The sequence below is a fragment of the Grus americana genome, chromosome 10 (assembly GCF_028858705.1).
Source record: "Grus americana isolate bGruAme1 chromosome 10, bGruAme1.mat, whole genome shotgun sequence".
NCBI classification, from domain to species: Eukaryota; Metazoa; Chordata; class Aves; order Gruiformes; family Gruidae; genus Grus; species Grus americana.
Genome location: NC_072861.1, coordinates 2,130,682 through 2,144,368, shown reverse-complemented (window position 1 = coordinate 2,144,368; position 13,687 = coordinate 2,130,682). Strand labels below are relative to the sequence as shown.

The following is a 13,687-nucleotide window of genomic DNA, read 5'->3' as shown; positions in this document are numbered from 1 at the left end:
ACATAACAGTTTCTCAAAACGCCAGAGCTTTTATCTTTAGAAATGTAACAGTGAAAGAAAACGATACCATGCAGACGCTGTAAAAAGAAATATTTTTAAAAAAATGTTACATTCTTGATCAAGGAACAAACCAGTATGAATAATCACAATCACATTTTGCAGCCATGTAACTTTTTTATCTTTTTCTTTCCCAAACATCTGAAGAACATGAACGGATGTCTGAATCCTTCACGTGAAAATAGCTTAAACTAGAACCGAGAGAAAACACGCAGCCACGTATCGATCTGCAAAGACAGAGTGAGTTGGAACCTGAGCTAACGGTCCCTGATCTTGGACGGGGGGGGTGGCAGAGCTCACCTCCTCTCAGGACCAGCCCCATCCTCGGTTACTGCCAACCTTCCAGCCTGCGAGAGCTTCAGCTCGATTCTTTTAAGCAAAGGTTGGCCGGAGGAGCACGGCATCATTTTATTTAATCACAGTGGAGTTCTGGTATCCACAGGAAAAAATCCTGGAACCAGAGTGTATTTGCACGATCGGTGACTACATAGCGGTATAAAATGTCTGCGCTGCTTCTTTCCATTCCAGCCTGTGCCTTTGAAGTCACGGTAACAGCTTTTGGATTCGAATCCTCTGATGAGACTCCTTGATTTATTAGGTAAAACATCTGGAAAAAATGAAGACTTGTGGCAGCGTAAATCCCCCAGAAGGAGCGGAGAGAGGTTTCATCTGAACAGTACCCTTGTCAAAAAGCGAGGAAACCCGAGCCGTGGCGGCTAGCTTAAGGTTGCTGCGAGGTTGAAAAGCTCCGGCTCAGAATGGGCCCGTTCACATTTCACCCACTGGCCCAGAAACCGGGACGTAGACTTGGCGGGGGCTACGAGCAGAGAGAGGAACGTACGTCGGCGAACAGCCCTCGGTGCTGGGACCGTGCCACAGCTAACTAAATGATTTTCATACGCTCTTGCAGCTTGAACGTCGGTAGCAATTCTGCCCTTGACATTAATAAGGTAGCTCCTGTTATAAATCACTGCATACTGCGGGAGCAGGATGAAATGTAAAATACCTGCCTCTCTCCTGACAAAGAAAAAAGGCAATGGTGAAATACAGACAGGCCAGAAATACATAGTTGAGGTCGCCTACACGGCATTGCTGTGATGAAGAGGGGTGTCAGGGTGACTTTTCCGTTCCCAAATTGCAACGGTCCGCGTGAGTAAAGGAATGCTGGCTTCGGCAGGAGAAGAAAAGTACTGCCCTTGGATGGTGCCGATCTGAAAGGAATAAAACCTGTACGGGTAACAAACATGGAAAGAAGCGTTTTATGAAGCCGATTTCTTCTTTTATTTGGAATCAGCCCTGAAGTAAGGCAAAAAAAAAAAAAAAAAAGAGAGGAGAAAGGGAACAGCAGGAACAGCTTGCTGTGCTTTGGAGTTACTGCTAATGGCTTCTTCTATGAAATGTGTGCGCGGGGGCACATGTGTGTGAGCGCGTACGTGTGCATCTGTGCGTATCTGTGTAAAATTTTTGTTAGATGAGGGCAAAGCTAGAAATCGCAGAGGTTCTTGACCCAGAATTATTTACTCTCTCTGTCTCCTCCATACAATAACCCATGTTCCAAATTTCAGGGCTCGTGCTTTTTTCCCCCCGAGAGCCATCTTTTGACAGTTATTTTCCCATCTAAATCCCTGTTCCAGCAATTTGAATAATACAGTTCAAACACAAGATCGAGTGCCAAAGTTCCTTCTGGAGGGGGCGTAGGACCAGCAGAGGAGGGGGAGTTCAGAGAGTATTTTTTTAATCAGATAAATTATTGCTGGGAAACCAGCCACTTCTCTCCATTCAATTTATACTCTATGGGGAATCCATCTAATACCCCTTCTCTTCGTGTGAAGCAGGACCGGAGAGATGCTGTATCAAACCAGGGAGGAAGGCAAAAGATGGGATGGAGTGCAGGGAACGAACAAACAACGGGAGGAAGGGGCTAGGCAAAAGCCGGCGGACAAGAAGAAAAGCCAAAGGGACGCGTACGCACCTCCTCAAACAAGGGAGGAAAGGAGAAAATGGGTTTGCTCGTTTCTCTGCTGGCAAATTGGAGCGGGCTCAAGCGTGCGCAGTGTGGGCCGGGAGCTTCAGGGCTGACGTAAGGAGCTTTTCACCTGCGGGGAGGTGGCGCGGCTCCAGGCAGGTCCGTAGCTGTGCGGGACGGATGTTCCTACCAGGCGCTGTTTGAGTTTGCAAAATGAGTTTAGTGATTTCGCACCGGTTCCCAGTGGAACTGGGAACGTGCCAGTTCACCTCACCATTGTAACTGGAACTGGTTACTGCTTTGCTGGCCGACTGAGAGAAGCCAAGGACTGGGAACAGACAGCTCCCAGCACATCGGGTTTCAGACATGCTTGCAGGGCAGCACGTCTGGGAAGCTCGCCTTGCTGTCTGGGCATACCTTTTATTCTTGTTTGTATTTCTCCAACACCTAAGGCCCCGACCAAGACAAGGCTCCGTTGTGCCGAGACGCTGTACGCACACGCAGCGAGAGCCGGGCTGCGTCCTGAAGAGCTCCTAGTTAAACAGGGAGACAATTAGAGGTGGGGATGGAAACAGGTGCACAGAGAAGCAGAATGATTTCCCCAAGCTCGCCGAGTGAGTCGGTGTTCAAACTGAAACCAGAACCCGGTGCCCGACACCAAGCCGCAGCAGTTGCTTCTCTTTCAATCCAGTCCTTAGGCTCCCCCTCTAGCCTAAATGCATATTTAGTCTTGGCGACTAAATGCATATAGAGTTTTTCAAGAATTACAGGGTAACGGCACCTGAATGGGTGTCACGGCGCACTTTTCTGACCTTTTATTCTTTATAACGAAGAATGAAAAGCTTTAGTGGGAGAGTTGGCAGTAAGCTCAGGAGACAAGGAGACTTCTGAGGAAGATTTCCCAGATTCTGGGAGTGACTACAGTACAAATAATGGTGGAAAATAAAGGAATTGACTCAGCAGGAGGCAAAGGGGAACAAGTGGAAGAGTAACTCTGCTCTGGAAAGCTGCAAGGAGAGTATGACACACAGAGAAATAAGGCAAAAAAAAATTTCAGACGTGTGTAGACTGCATTTTGGATAGCTTCCTTCTTGACAGCGCAGGTGTCAAAAAACTGCTGAGCACCCATTCTCAGGAAATAAAGCCTTACACAGAGTCCGGTTATTTTTGGCCCAAACCAACCAAACAAAAGAGACTCCCTTCATTCAGAGCTCCTTTCCATCTGCCATAACAGACGATGGGCTTTCGCCAGTCCCCCCCGATTTTCTGTCTCCAAATCTAAGCTGTGTGAAGGTGTCATCCCCGATAATACAGATTCCTCTCCCAGGCAAAATTAACGCTTAAAGCAACACCGATCTAAATACATAATTAACTCCCCCTCTAGCCCACCTACCAAATAAACTTATTTTCAGACTTCAGTTAACCTCTGAGGTTATTACTTGGAATTACTAGAAATGCCAGAACCGCTTGTGCCAGGACGAAGGGAGCCCACTTGTTCTGCAAACGTCAGCTTTTGGGGATCATCTTAACCCGCAGTGGTTCTTCTCCAGCCGAGGCATTCTCAGGAAAAAAAAAAGAATAATGTTTCAAGCATTCTTCCCCTCCTTTCTAGGAAATGGAGAAGGTGGTATCTCTTCCTCCTCAGATGATTTTTTTCTTGTATTTTGAGTCCCCAAACATATGTACTTCATTAAAGCACTGCCCATTTCAGAGGTTTTACCCGGGACTGGATGAACTCTAGTGGTAGGTATATTTGAGCTGCTTTGTGCATTCAGTTATCCCTAAATGTCTTTTGGGGAATCTGTTCCAGATTCTAATCATTTTACATGAAGACTCAGGGACTCAGTAATCTCTCCCCTCCCAATCCCCAAGAAAAACAGAAACACCAACTCGTCGACCCTAGGTCAAGCGCAGACCTCTCGAACATCCCAACCTGGAACCATCTTTCATACGTCTCTTTTCTCCGTGACTCTGGCACGCCACAGGATCTGCAGTAGTCTCCCTGTCCAAGGAAAAGAAAACACATGAATCAGGACCTCTGCTCTTTGCCAGCAGGTACACATGAAATTGCTGTTTAAGCCTCTCCAACGTTTCTGGAGACTCACCGGGCTGTGGGAGTTTGGGGCTGCTCCATTCTTCCATGTTGGTTATCATTTTTCATTTCTTTTACACCTGATACCATGTGGTTTATAGAAATCTCTCCGGGCTCAATAAACTAAGGAAGCAAGCCTCCCCGTTCTGTTTTCTTTCTTTTCCTGCTCCTCTTCATTCCTTTCCTGGCTCTAAAGCTAAGCAACCAAATCCCCCTGGGTTCACTGTTAAGCAAAGGGCAGCTAGAAATGGCAGGAAAAAGGGTCCTGCCCGAGCACGAAGGAAAAGCCAGGAGGAGTCCCCAGCCATCTAACAGGGGAAGATGCCTGCTTGCTTCGCTCTGTTACACAGAGGGTAAGGAAAGGACAAGAAAAAACAGGATTTATATAGCCAGGGATCTGTGGTCCTTCAAGAAACCAGTTCATGTACTGCTTCCTGGGGGCAGCAGGACGGACTCGGAGGTTTGTCAACACCCGTCCCGAAGGCCCTGATGGGTTATGTCAGCACCAGGCTTTTCTTCTCGTTCCCCTTGCGGCTGTCCCCGGGGTGCACCTGCGGGCGCAGAGGCGGCAGGACAGACAGACCAGCTACCCACGCTTCACGAGGCTGATGCGCCCTGTTTCTCTTCACCGTCGCTCCGCCGATGGAACGCGTGCGGCAACAAGCGGATCGCTGAGAAGCAGAAATACCCAAGCCGGGTTATTAGGGAATTAGATCCCGCACATCGTCTTCTCCACCGCTGCCCTTCCCCGCAGCGTTCCTGCTCGCTTCCACGTCCTGTATGTGCTTGGCTGGACAAGGGGGAGCGCACGCTTGTTCGGAGCAGCACGTGTGCTGCCTGGTCAGCTGGCTGCTTCTCCGAACGGACGTGTGGCTGAGGTGTCTTCCACCAGTGGGGACTCTACTTTGGGTTTCTTTTTCCTCCCTCCAGCTGCAAACCTTCAGGTAACTTGTGGGAATTTCGTATCATCGAAATTACAGCTCTGATTGACTGACGGTTTCGGAAATAATTCAAGGGGAGGGAGGAATGACAGAAAAACAGTAGGATACTTCTTTAGAAACCAAGACTAAAATGCTAGTGTAAAAGGGCTGGTGGAAATCTTGTTTTCATCGCCCACAAAATCCCTGATGCTGGAAAACGTGTCCCCCCCCTTTCCCAATTTGCTACAAGTTCAAACACGAACAGCTTCTGCTGGGAATAGCTGACTGTGCCAGAGTACGATAGCTGCTGTTCCTACACTGTCCTCCCCTCCCCAGATTATCACATTTCAGCCCAGAAAATGAAAGTTGCTCAGTGTTTACTAACCATTCTGCTCCTTTCTACTCCGCAAGGACCTCTGTGGGAGAGACAGATCTCTGCTGTTTACAAGCCCATCTGCTTCTGTTGCTTTTCTTCACCTGAAGTTAGAACGCTCTGTTCAGGATATCGCTCGCGGTTGTGTTGGGAACTGCAAAGAGCAAATGAGGATTTCAGGTGGTAAGCGAGCAGCATGAAGAGAAGAATACAAATCTGTTCTCATCTAAATAGCCCTAGAAATAATTAAAAAAAAAAAAAAAAGAATAAGATGAAAAGAGGAAATTCCAAAAAGCCAACGATGGTTTCGGCAGCACAATCATTCCAAGGAGAGTTTTTCCCACATTTTTATGAGAATTTGAACGTTTAGAGCCAGAATGGAAAAAGCACGAGCGCTCCAATGACTGTTTCCCTGAAATTACACTGATCCCTCTGGTCTCTGCATTTTAAAGTCTCTATAGGTAGAGCTGCAAGACTCTACTTTGCCCAAACCTGCACTGCTGCCGTGAGCTGTTTAGTTGCGAATTCTCCGTGCAGTTTAACTCAAGGCCACACATTTCCAGGAGTAAGGGGGGACCCTTGGGAGTCAGAAAGAGCTTGGAAATGTCTTGTCTGCCCCTAATGCCTTCAGTGGGGTGCCCAGAGACTAACCCCAAAACCAGAGCTGCTGTCCTTAGGGCCTGAGCCTGCAAGCGTGGCTGCCGGAGGGACCAGAGGGGGCTCTCCGGAGTTTTACGCATTTAAACACTCTCCGTTGCCCCGTACATGCTGCTAGTCGGCTACGCGCGCTGCGCGACATGCCTGGGCAGGCTGCTGCAGACATCCTCAGGCTCTGCGAGAGGCAGCTGAGCTCTCAGACGCTGGCGTAGATGGGGTGAATACCCACGAGACCCGCATCTCCGTCGTGCCACGGCCGCTGTGCGGGGCTCAGCTGCTGGAAAGGGGGTGCGCTGCTATGTCTGGGGGTGCCTCAGCCGACGGGGATCAGCGGGCTGCGGCAGTCACTCTTTGCTCCCAGCTGCAGGCTTCCAGTCCACGGTGTTGGTGCCTGGCTTGGAAGAGAAAACAGAAATTGTTGAAATTGTTGCTGTTCCTGGCCCTTCTGAGAGTTCGTGAAAATTAGAACAGCCCAAAGAGAGGAGCTGAACTGCCCCTGACCAGAAAACATAGGTGATCGAAGTATCTTTGCTCCAGCCCTTGCTGCATTTTACACCTCGAGCTGCTAATTCAGGCCAAGAACCGGCTGAGAAAGGGAGCAGCAGCAGCATTTGGGATGGTCTCTGCGCTGTGCCGTTAGCTTTAGGAGGGTCAGCCTGTCCACAGAGACACCTGCCACTCCGCATGGCAGAGCAGATGTGGCATTTTACAGAACAGACACTAGAAGTTCATGCTTTGCGTATGGACAAAGACCGAGAAGGAGCATAAGTACCGGAAGGTGGAGAGGGTGCAAGATCTCAGGGAGGAACAGCCCACTACAGGTTCCTTCTAACCATCCCTCTGTGCCGTCAGATCGCAGTTTATTTGCTGCACCAGTTCAGGGCCAGAAATTTGCCCAGTTTAGAGAGAAACACGATGTCCCAGTTGGCAGCTTCCTGGCTCTGCCCTACCAGCTCAGCACAACTCGCACAGATCACGTCCCAAGTCTTGAGGCTATTGAGAAAGGAGGCTGCAGGCTCCCGGGAAGGGAGGAGCTTGCCAAGGCAGCCGCCCTGCTCGGTCCTCCAACCTGCGGAGAACATTTCCTTGCCCCTGCAACACCAATATCCCTTCCCCAAAAGATGTGTGGGCTTGAACCGCTTCTTTTTGAGGACTTCACGGTAACAGAGCCCAGTGCGGAGGGAAATCTGAAGATGCTCAATGGTACCGAATCGAATGCTGGTTCAGCTTCCCATGGCTTACACCCTGCACCTCTGAGAACAGCAAGTGTTTCGTTCCCAAGCTCCAGCAGAGCTCAGCTCTTCGGTGGGCGCTAAGGCGAACTGCTTTGATTTACAAAAGACACTCACATTGGTGCTAGCAAGGTGCTGGGATGTTCTGAAAATGTAATGCTAAGCGGGTGAGGGGAGAAGGACTGAAATTAGACTTTGCAAAAAGTTCTTGTCTCGTTCACTCCCAAGGAATCTTCTCTTTCAGCCCAACTGTTCCTCGGAACAGCTACGTGTAACACCCAGGCAGAGAACACTGCCGTTAGCAATGCTGCAGCTCTCGGGGCCTGGATCAGGACCTCTCAAGCACACATGCTCTTCATTAGTGCTAATCCAGGAGCAGAAATGATCCGAGAGCAAAACCTCCGAGAGGATTAAGTACACAGATACTGCCTCATCGAGCTGTGATGCAGGGAGGGATCCAACCTGAACTTCCTCCAAAACACGCAGTCGGATCTGGTTGCTCTGGTTTGGACCCAACTCTGACAAGATGGAAAACGGTTCAGCGAGATGTTGAAAGAGAGGAGCAGAAAGGACAACAATCCGCTCCCTCTTCCCCCCCCCAAAAAAACCCCCAGCATTTCATTTCTGGGGCTGTAAGCGTGCACAATAAACTTGTCTCCCTTCTCTCACTCTGGGTTACGTTGTTTGCTTTCCTGCAAATTGTTTCCACATTCTGTATAAATAACCCCAGTGCCAGCGAGGGGGAGGGGGAGAGCGCAGGGGCGCGTGGAGAAGGGGTGGGAGGAAATCAAATGGCTTTGTTACTTTTGAAAAAGAAGGTGGAGGATGCCGAGAAGCAGTTTGGAGCTGGAGCCTTGGCAGACCGAGCAGAGAGTTGCCGTCGAGCTTGCGTTCAGACCTGGAGGAAGAAGAGTAAACAAGGGGGAGATTATATATAATTATAGACAATCATGTTGCCGGGGATAAACAGGAATCAAAAGCACGGAGGCACTGAAGTCTGGCACGTCCCCAAGCACAGAACAGAAGCCAGCCAGCGAGAGGCAATGCGGCTGGAAAGCGCTTCCCTTTGGGCCTGTTTTCAGTTAGCTCAGGGGCTGGGGTTTTTTTCCTCTCTTTTTGGCTTGAGGCATTGCCCCATGAAGAGAGGAGCCCATCCAATGGGAAACAGAAGCCAAACTGAAGTCAGCAGAATCCTTGTCTGCGACATTAATAGATTACTCTGTGAGAAACGTCAGAAACATTTGGAAAAGATACAGCCCGCTTAGGTCAGCAGAAACAACAACAGGAATTTCTGAACAAAAATGGCTTTAGAACGGCTCCAGAAGCCTGCGTGTCCTGCGGGCAGACTCTCTTCGCAGGATGCGAAGGGTGAGCTGCAGCTGAGGGTGGCAGGCGGGTCCTGCTCACGGCTCCCGTGGATCGGGGGTCCACGACAAGAAGGTGTCGGGGCCCCTCGGCCACCTCACCTTCCCCCGGTGTGCGCGGCGCCGAGCCCGTCCGGGAGAGCCGTCCGTTTGGCGTAGCCCTCTCCTCGATTTGCTGCGAATCAAAGGCGAAAGGATGAGCCGTCAGAATATACCGTGGGACAACCCTGCGCTCCCTCCCGCCTGCCTCCACATCTGCAGAGGGAATAAACGGGAACCCGAGCGTGATGGGACCCTCCCTCCGCCACCTGCCTGCTCAGCGGCGAGCGCGAAGGGGAGGCGTCGGAGGCCTTGCCACGCGGCGGGACAGCGATCCCCGCCACCACCTGCCCGCTTTCGCCGGGGAGCAGCAGGGGCAAAGCAACGGGGTGCCCGGCTTGTTCTGCCTCGCTGCCAGAACCGCGCTCCCTCAGCAGACCGGCCACGGCTTTGCTTTTGCAGAGGGTGGGAGAGGGAAGAAAAAAAGACTCCGTAGGCAGCGGAGATGGCTCTGGCCGTAGTCAAACGAGCAGGTTCTGATGCTACAAGTGCTGCGGACAAGACCAGGGATGCTGAGCTGCCTCCCCTAACGCTTAAAGGTGCCCTGCAAAGGGGCGAGGAGGGGGAAGTGATGAAGAAACAAAGCCACGAAGCACAACTAAAACAAAGGCAGATGGCCCATAGGGGTTGGGGTTTTTTTTACAGAAGGACTTGAGGGGATTTAAAAAAGAAGAAAGGAAATAAGTCTCATTCGTCCTTCTTTTCCTTTCCTTGAAGGCTCTGGAGAGTTAGAGGGAAGGCGACATCATGATGAACAAAGGACGGCAACCTCAGACGGTGACAGAAGGAGGATTGTTTAGCAAGGCAGTGTAAAAAGCTCTCTCCCAGGCACTATTTTAAATCCAAATAGCTTACAGCCCGCTGAATTCTTAAGCCATTTTCCTGATCTCTCAGCTGTTCTTCATTGAGAAGGCAAGCAGACATTTCAAAGCAAAAAAAAAAGCAGAGCGGAAAAATAAATATATATAAGAAAGAACCAAACCTGTGTTCAGAATCTGCGTAACAGTACAGGAAGCAGGGCACGCACACCAGCTCTTCTACCTTCTCCCTTTCAGTACAGGTGCTCTAAATGTCGCTTCTCCTAAGGAAAAAAAATGGATTTTTTTCAGGGAAATGACATTTCCTCTATGAGAACAGTGTCACAGTTTGGTGAATGATATTACCTGGCTATCTGGGCATAGTATTTTGTGTATTTTCTGTGAATTCATAATTTTTCCTCCCGGATTTCTTACACCGACTAATCCTTCACCGGTGGGGTGTACCTGTGTGTGCGCATATATGCACGTGCGTAAGCGCAAGATCTCTCCACTGGCCATGTAGAAACTGTTCGGGTATCACAGATGAGGTCGGTCTAAGCATAAAACAAGCGCCGTGTTCATCTCAAAACTGCTGGAAGTAGATCAGAACGAAAGAGCAGAGGGAATGGAATTGGAAAAAAGACAGTAACGGGTTAAAAAAGGCATTTGGGATCCAAGTCTTATCTGCTATAAATTTACATTGACTGTGTGAGGTAATATTTAAGCAATCTACTCCCACGCCAAGTTACAGCAGCTACTTCCAAATATCCCAGACGTTAGTGTACAGAACCAAGAATAAAAACAAGATAACAGAACGATATCAAAAATAAGCCGGCCGAGTCCTTTAAACACGTGGCCATATGCCACGCTGGACAGAAACAGTGTCAGAAATTTAGCAATATGGTGAGAGAGTACGAGTGAGCCAGACTGACAGATCTGGAAAGATTATATCCGCTTTACTTTCTCTTTCATTTATACGTGACCAAGAAGGGAGAAGGATACAGAGCGCTCATCCCGATGTTCTGTCAAAAATGAAATGAGGTTACTGGTCTCCTGCAAGCGCAGATGAACATCAATCGCAAAACCCTCATAAAGGCATAAAACACAGTGTCTCAGTGTTATTAGAAAGCAAGAATTAAAAGTTTATCAAGATGGAAAGAGCAGATCCTCAAGGGAGAAAGGATTTCCTAAGCAATCAGCAAATCCTTCTCCAGGCACCTCAGTGTGACTTGCAAGGCAGCGAGAAAATCAAAAGAGCTACTACCTGAAGAGAAGCATACAGCGAGTGTTCCCAGCAGGCATCTTAGAAAAAGCCCTTGGTGGGATAAAGTGTCGATCCTTTCTCACCTCCTCCCGCTTTCCTGAAGCAAAGGGAAAAAAAGAGAGGGGGTGGAAAAAAAAAAAAAGTGTGATGTTTGCATTACTGCTTATTTTTGCCTTGCAAAACATACTAGTATGTGCTGGAGGAAAGGTTTCCATGGGCTTGTCGTAAAATCTCTGCAGTTGGGTATGTTAGTTGGCCGTCTTGGCTTAGGACAGGCTTAAGGGAGGAATATCAGAGTGACACATCAGTACGGAGGTGCATCCCCAGAGCTCTCCTGGGACCCGGGGCTGGAACGGCAGCTGCTGAAGGTCGGCAGAGGCAAAACCCAACTGCATTTCAGTTCTGGTAATCCCATTTCGGATACTGGAACCTGGCCATGGGGAACGAAAACATGACTGAAGCGTTTCTTTCTTCCAAGTCTGCCTGGCTGCCGAAGCAATGCTTTGGAGCGCTGGCCTGCAAGTCCCGCTGCTGGCAAATCCAGCAACTGAAGGGACAGAGAGCAATGAGATTTTTCCCCCGGCTCCTTGCTAGCGGTGCTGGATATCCGTGTGTTCTTGGCCCTAGAGACCACTATCGTTTCCTAAAATGTCCAAGTGGACTTCTCACAGGTCAGGGTTAAGACCGCTGGCGAGAGGGAGACTTGGGGGAAGAGCTGCACCCATCATCAGCTACACCCTTATTCACCAGCGACCTCTCTCAAAGTCATCATCAGACGTACAAAAACGCCACCAAGACAATGTGCTGCCTTCTTCGTTGCTCCTCACGCCTCTGATGTTGCTGTCATCCCTTACGCAGCCACTTTGGAAATAAATATTTGCATCGCTTATGAAATAACTCACGGAGACGGATGAGAGCAGCCCTCCGGGCCAGACCTGCTGGGCACAGGCACCTGCCAACGAATGCAGCAGGGGGAACGCAACATTTTGTTTCATGAAAAAACCCCACAAACCAACCTGCTTCAAGTTTCTGAAGGGCTATTATAAACTGTGGTGTGATGAAACTCAAGACATAAGCCTCTTTATAGTTAATAATACATTAGAGATTTTTTTTTCCTGCAGAAAAAACTTCAATGAACACCTTTTTTTGTTTAAATCTTTTTGTTGCAAATATTGATTCTGCATTGAAAATCTAAACCCCAAAGATTTGACCAAACGATTTGACAAAAAGTTCAGATTTCTGCACTGAAGCAGACATTTCCAAAAAGTAAGAACCATTTTGCTGCAGAGTGATTGTTAGCAGAAAAGCAACTCTGATGGTAAGTTTTAAATTAGCCCACAGAAATGTATGCAAATGTACATAACTGCCTTTCAGATGAAAACCACTTACCCCCGAAACAAAAATGCATCTACAATAGAAGCTACAGAAAAGCAGCAAGCGAAAGTATTCAGATCTTAGCACATAATAAAAGCAGATTAATAAAGTCAATTTATCTCATCCTGACACAGCAGGGTTCCCAAACTGTCCAGAAAAAAAATCCTCCCACAACATCACGCTTCAAGAGCCGGGACATCCAAGCCGCGTCTGCTGAAGAAGTACCACTCCCCGAGTTTATTATTAAATTGCTTTCTCAAAGAGAAGATACGCCAATTAATCTGACTCAAACCTGTGTATTTTTATAACTGATGCGACGTGAATGTATCGTTGCTTAAAACACGTATTTGTACATCATATTCTTTTCAATATCGGATCGCCTCCTGAATACTGGCTATACTGCATGTCTCTGAGTCTCCAAATTGGAGGGGGGCTGGGAAAGGAGGTGAAGGAACCGTCGGAAGAAGGGGATTGAGATGCACACGAGACAGAAGGAAGGCAAAGAGAAAGAAGGAAGATCAATTAACGATCTGATCCCGGTGAGAAAACAAGTACAAATGTGGTCCCTAAAGTTAACACCGTCGGTCGCAGCGAGGAGCCTGATCGATAGATGTTAGCGATGGCGTGGGGTGGAACGCGGTGCTGTGTGGCAGGAGCCCAGCGCCGGGTTACAGCGGACAGGGCGAAAAGTCCCCAGATTACAATAAAGCAGCTTGAAGGTGACAGATTTCATTGTTGAAGGTGATAAAATTCCACGTGGCGCGCTGCAAAACAAGGGCTGGAGCTCAGCCCGCAGAAAGGGAGGCAGCGCCCCAGACAATGCGGTGGGAGGTTTCTCCTCCTCTCCTTTCCCTGGAAATCGAGTGCCCGAGGTGGGTGACAGGTTTCCTCTTGCCTGCCACACGGCAGGCGGAGCTGCCGCTTGTAAACCCAACCTCAGTGTTTTCCACCTGTGCGGCGGAAGTGCAGCGGTGCTGCCGCAGAGCAGCGTCTCCCGTGGGTGGGCACCGCGACGCAGGAAAAAGGAAGGGCTGTCGCTTATAGAGACGGTCCCGCGGCAGGCAGGATCCTGCAGGACGCGTGTCAGCGTGAGCAAATTGGTCACGGCACCTTCTCCCGTTCGTGCTTCGTTTAACTGGTGTCCCCCAATTCACTAAGATCTCTGATGAGGGTCACACCAGCATGGGCCCATCGTGAACAAGGTGTCCTGAAAGCTTCAGGCTTTGTTGTCCAAAATAGCTGTCCAAAATGCTGTTACACAGGCAAAACAGCCACCCAGCAAAAGCCTGACCTTCACTGCCTTTAATTCACGCCCGCTTTGCTGCAAACGCTTTGCGGAAGGGTTCAGTAAGGGCAGGCATCGTCTCTTTTGGTCTAACAGAGGTTCGGTTTGGTCTGGACGCTGCCCCAGTCAGGCTGCTTGAAATGCAGGAAAGACTCGGCAGCAGAGATGTGAAAGCAACAGGAAAATCAAAGCCTGAGACTAAACTAG

The 13,687-nt window shown here is 49.2% G+C and overlaps 1 long non-coding RNA gene across 1 annotated transcript; it reads right to left on the bottom strand.

Moving 5' to 3' along the window:
- Positions 1–6,215: 6,215 nt before the first annotated feature.
- LOC129210492 (uncharacterized) lies at positions 6,216–11,033 on the bottom strand. The gene is made up of 6 exons (XR_008578544.1): positions 10,822–11,033; positions 9,924–10,149; positions 9,743–9,841; positions 8,764–8,836; positions 8,102–8,195; positions 6,216–6,460 (listed from the first exon to the last, which is right to left on the bottom strand). It is a non-coding gene; the product is annotated as an uncharacterized LOC129210492 (long non-coding RNA).
- Positions 11,034–13,687: the final 2,654 nt, after the last annotated feature.